Source organism: Pseudophryne corroboree, chromosome 8 (assembly GCF_028390025.1).
Source record: "Pseudophryne corroboree isolate aPseCor3 chromosome 8, aPseCor3.hap2, whole genome shotgun sequence".
NCBI classification, from domain to species: domain Eukaryota; kingdom Metazoa; phylum Chordata; class Amphibia; order Anura; family Myobatrachidae; genus Pseudophryne; species Pseudophryne corroboree.
Genome location: NC_086451.1, coordinates 452891509 through 452897107, shown reverse-complemented (window position 1 = coordinate 452897107; position 5599 = coordinate 452891509).

The window sequence follows — 5599 nt, the reverse complement described above, 5'->3', positions numbered from 1 at the left end:
TTCCCATCAGTTTGCACATGACCTGAAAGACTTCACCTGTAAAATGGGTACCCCTATCACTTTCAATCATTCTAGGGATACCATATCTGCACACAAATTCCTGCACGATTTTCTTTGCAGGGAACACAGCAGTATTTGTGGCAGTGGGGAATGCTTCTACCCAGTTGGAAAGCACATCAGTACATACTAACACATATTTTCAATTCCCACAGGGTGGTAACTGTATGAAGTCGATTTGTATTACCTGAAAAGGTCCATCTGTAGGAGGGATATGGGATGGCTCCGTTTGTATTGCCTTACCAATATTCTTCCTCAAGCAAGTAAGACATGTCATTGCTCTCTTACCTGCATGAGAAGAGAATCCTGGTGCACTCCAGTAGGCTCTTACCAGCTTGCACATACCCTCCTTGCCCAGATGAGTCAGACCGTATGCCGCCTCAACTAGACTTGGAAGATATGCTCTGGGGGCCACTGGTTTACCATGTCCATCTGTCCAAAGTCCTGAGGACTCCTGACCATATAACAGATTTAAGTATATAATAATAAAAGTTATGTTTTAATAAATTCATCATTACAAATTATCAAGTGTGCCCTGGAAAAGGCCTATAGTTGCTTTTTTGTCCTTTTCTCTTCAAAGGACCATACCTGTTTTATAGTTGTCATAACTATTTTTCTGGGAGCACCACCAACCATTTGCTGAATTAATTATCATAGTAGGCTTGTATGTTGGTTTTGACTATATTTGTTAATCACTGAATCATAATTGTCATATCCTGTGCAGATTTATATCTTTTGGTTAAGACTCCTGACCATATCCCTTCACCTTCCAGACCGTCTTTTCCTGTAGGGAACACAAATTTTGAATTTTGAATTTAATTGTTGCATGTTAACTGTTGTGTGAAGTAAAAACATCTCTGGATGAGAGAAGAGAGGGAAAATGAAAAAGAAAATATCAGGTTTGCCATTCACCAACAGGCCGTCACACCATCATGCATATCAGTGTCTGTACACAATCTCCCTTCACCAGTATTCCCATTCTCCACCCTTTGTGCATGACAAGGCACACTGCAGTAATACCGGTGTCATCCTGCTGGTGAGATATACTGGGTTTGGGCAGAACTTTGAAGGACCGAGTAGGCATGTGGTGTTTGAACTGTAATCGGGTCCATGTATTGGACCACCCTGTGTGAACGAAAAAGATGAAGAGGCAATTGTGGAGAAACAGAATAGAAGTTGGTGACAGATAAGTTTGTAGAGGTAAAGAAGATTTTATAAAATTTGACAACTGGATTGGGCACTACGGAGAAGTGATTCTCTACTTGGTCTACTCCCCTTAAAAAAAATTCTATGTATGTCGTATCTCTACTGGGACTATCCCAGCCATCAATCCAGTGTCCTGTCCATCCTAAGTTCATAGGGAACCCGGTATCTGTGGGATAATTTCCTCTACCTGTGATGGACATGAATCTAGAACAGTGAAATGTAACATTAGTCTTCGTGGGTGTCTAACATACTTTGTACTTCCTGATCGGGAGCACACTATATGTATATCATATCTAACAAAGCTCCTGTTAAGTTAATCAGGAGCCATTTCTGCTAGAAAAAGAAGCAAAAGTTTAGAGGCCCCATCTTAACCCCAGCAAGTTTTGTCAAAGGGTAATGTTGCATTTATTTCGTTCTTCCCATTAGCCGAATCTGTGTTTTCTATATGGCTTGTGATTCCTTGCTATATGTCCCTTGGTCCCGTCTTTGTGTTTAATAATGTGGCTCATGTTTTCTGTCTAGGGGGTCTATATTGATTATGTGTCCTACTACTCCTACAATCTCTGACAAAATGTCCTTCCTTTTTACAATTGTAACATATTCTTGACCTTGACTTATCATCAATGGTCTGGGGTTTAGGTAGATGGGATTTTGCTGTAAGAGCCTGTGTATTTTCAGTACTCAGCCTCTCCTCCTGTTGTTCCCTGCATATAGCGATATTCCTGTGATGTTCCATAACGCACTCTCTAAGATTTGCTACTGTGACCCCTCTCCAATTTGGCAAAGAGGTTTGCACCCTGGCCCTCAATGCCTTATTGAGCCCGTCCATTAGCACAGAGACAGCCACCTCCCTGTAATCGTTCCCTATATCCGATACCCCAGTGTATCTAGCCATTATTTGCAAAGCCCTATGGAAATATTCAGATGTCGTTTCACTGTCCTTCTGTCTTATGGAGAAAATTTTGCTCCACTTAACAGCAGTGGGGAAATACAATCCTAGTTGTGTGTTATTCGTTCCACGTTCTCCTGATTGTGTTCGTCAGTCATAGGACTATCCAACTCTAATTTACAATCCATAATACATTTTTGGGTGTCAATATTAGGGGGTAGGCACGCTTTCAAAAGTGTCCGCCAATCTTTGTTTGCCGGTTCATGGGTATTACCCAGATCCCTGATAAACTTCTGACATCTGGCTAAATGCTTCCGGGGATCGGGGAATTATTAAATGATTGACCGCAGCTCTGATCTGGTCCACGGGCAATACATTGCATTATTCCTGGTGAGGATTATTCCCTGACTATCGGTCCTCCTATTGGGAGTTACTATTTCCAAGACAGGATGTAATTCTACCTTTCCATTCCTAATTTGCTCACTGTGAGGTGTTACTGTCTCTGTGTAATGAATAGTCTCACACTTACCGGTGTCTGTGATCTCACCAGTCCTTTCAGTAGGGGACACTTGTTAGGCGCCGCGGTCCGGGACTTCCTCCCGGCCCGGCGCCTAGCAACTAGGGACGCCGAGCGCGCTGAGCTGCCGGGTCCTTAGCAACGTTAGGACGCCGTGCGCGCTGAGCCGCCGGCTCCCTAGCAACGCTAGGACGCCGGGCGCGCCGAGCCGCCGGGACCCTAGCAACGGGGACGCCACGGACGGACCGCGTTCCCTGTTGCTGGGTTGATTATTTAACTGTGAACACATGTTTTCTGGTCGTGCAGCAAGGCAGCTGCACGACATTCATTGTAATCAGGCTCTGGACTCTGATTGGAGGATTCCCTGCTAAATACCTTCTCAGTGCCTCACACAGACACCGGTGATAGTTTCCTGCATGCTGCTCATGTTGGTGAACGTCTGTTCCTGGTCTGCTGTGCCTGGTCATTCCAGTCCTCTGAGTTCCTGAGTCTTGGTGTTTGTCATCTCATCCCAAGGAGTTCTCCTGGTCCTCATTTACCTGTGACAGTCTTTAGAGGATCTCGTTTGGTTTCGTGAGTGGCGGCTCTGCCGCGTGCTGTGGCCTAGGCCGCTTTATATTGTGTTCTGGTTTTGGAGCATTTGCGGAGGTATCCGCTTCCACAGTCCAATCCGGAACTCGGCGGTGCCGTGTAGGAGAGTGGACAAGTGGAGTATTTTGGTTGTTATTTTCCCTGGCGGTAATCCGCGCATACTTTAGTTTTAGGTTTGTTAGTAGCCCCTGGCCTTGTTGTTTAGTTAGAGGGCCCCTTGTTATCACCCTGTCTCGGTTCACTTTTTGTCTCATTAAGACCTGAGGGGGCATCGGAGTTGGGCAGACGTAATCCGCCCTTCAAACGCGGCTGCCATGGGCCCAAGCAACCATAGTCTCGCAAGAGTGTACTGACAGCACGGGCGAGACAACGGAGATAGGGCGCCAGGGGCTATTCCCATTCCTTTCCCCTTTCCCAGCATTACGTTCTGGTATTCAGGTCCTTTCATATAAGATCACCCCAGACCTGAGTATTAGAATCATAACATTATCACCGGCCCAAAAACTAAAAAAAAAAAAAGGGGGGGGGTTTTAAATTTTTTCCCATTCAGTTTTGGTAAGAGTTAACCGGTTTCATGAATCCGGCAGGGTTAGGACCAAATCCCGGTCAGCTTTTAGTTAACCAAATTCAAGAACTTACTCAGATGGTTCAGGACCTCTCTCTTCGGGTGAGATCGCAGGAAGATCTTTTGCGAGCCTCCCCGAGGGTGGTCCCAGAACCAAAGATGCATTTACCCGACCGTTTTTTGGGTAACCGAAAAGATTTTTTTAATTTTAAAGAAGCTTGTAAGCTATATTTTCGTTTAAGGCCTAGTTCCTCTGGTACTGAATCTCAGCGGGTTGGGATTATTATGTCGTTACTCCAGGGGGATCCACAGACCTGGGCGTTTAGGTTAAAAGCTGAAGATCCTGCTTTGTTATCTGTAGACGCCTTTTTTAAATCATTAGGTCTGTTGTATGATGACCCAGATAGAGAGGCGTCAGCTGAGAGTCACCTGCGTGCTCTCAAACAAGGTAAAAATCCAGCAGAAGTGTATTGTACCGAATTTCGCCGCTGGTCGAACGACTGTGGCTGGAATGACCCGGCCCTGCGCAGTCAGTTTCGCCTCGGTTTATCTGAACGTATTAAAGACAGTCTCCTCCAGTACCCCGCTCCTGAGACTCTCAATAAACTCATGGAGCTTGCTATAAAAATAGATCGTCGTCTCCGAGAGCGGAGGGCTGAAAGAGGAACAACTGTTAGGCCTAGTCCTTGTGTTTATACCTTTCCAGAGGACGTCGAGGAGCCCATGCAGATGGGTCTCTCCCGGCTGTCACCAGAGAAAGAACCAGAAGATTTAGTTCTGGTCTTTGTTTGTACTGTGGTGGTAAGGGACATATTGCTCGCAACTGCCCGAACAAGTCGGGAAACGCTCTGACCAAGTGAATTGTGAGGGGGTTCACTTAGGTCTGCAGCTTATCTCCTCAAATGACTCTCTCTTAGTCCCTGTTAAGATTTCCTTTGGCAGCCTCAGTTCATTGGTGTCGGCCTTTGTCGACAGTGGAGCTGCAGGAAATTTTATGGCTTTAACTTGGGCTAAGGCCTTAGGCATTCCACAGATACCGTTGGATAAACGTATCACCATGCACGGGTTAGATGGGGGTCCGCTTTCCAATGGGATAATTACTCACCGCACACCTCCAGTATTACTTACAGTAGGAGCCTTACATTCTGAAGATATAGAATTCTACCTTACACATTGTCCGGCAGTTCCTGTAGTTTTGGGTCACCCTTGGCTTGCCTTTCATAATCCCACCATTGATTGGCGGTCCGGGGAGATTTCCCAATGGGGTCCTTTTTGTGTTAAGGAATGTATTTCTTATCCAGTCCGGGTTGCAGCAATCGTCCCAGAGCTTATTCCTGTGGAATATCAGGATTTTGCCGATGTGTTCTCCAAAGGCAATGCGGACATTCTGCCTCCCCATCGGTCCTACGATTGTGCAATTGAGTTAGTACCAGGTGCCACTTTGCCTAAGGGGAGATTATATGCCCTGTCCGGGCCAGAAACCACGGCCATGAATAATTACATTCAGGAAAGCCTTAAAAAAGGTTTTATTAGGCCTTCAAAATCTCCGTTGAGTGCAGGATTTTTCTTTGTTGACAAAAAAGATGGGTCACTTAGACCATGTATTGATTTTAGGGCTCTGAATAAGATCTCTGTGAAAAACACCTATCCTTTGCCATTAATTTCAGTGCTTTTTGATCAGTTACGCTCCGCCGTGATCTTTTCGAAAATTGATCTTAGGGGAGCTTACAACCTCATTCGAATAAAATCTGGGGATGAGTGGAAGACGGCTTTC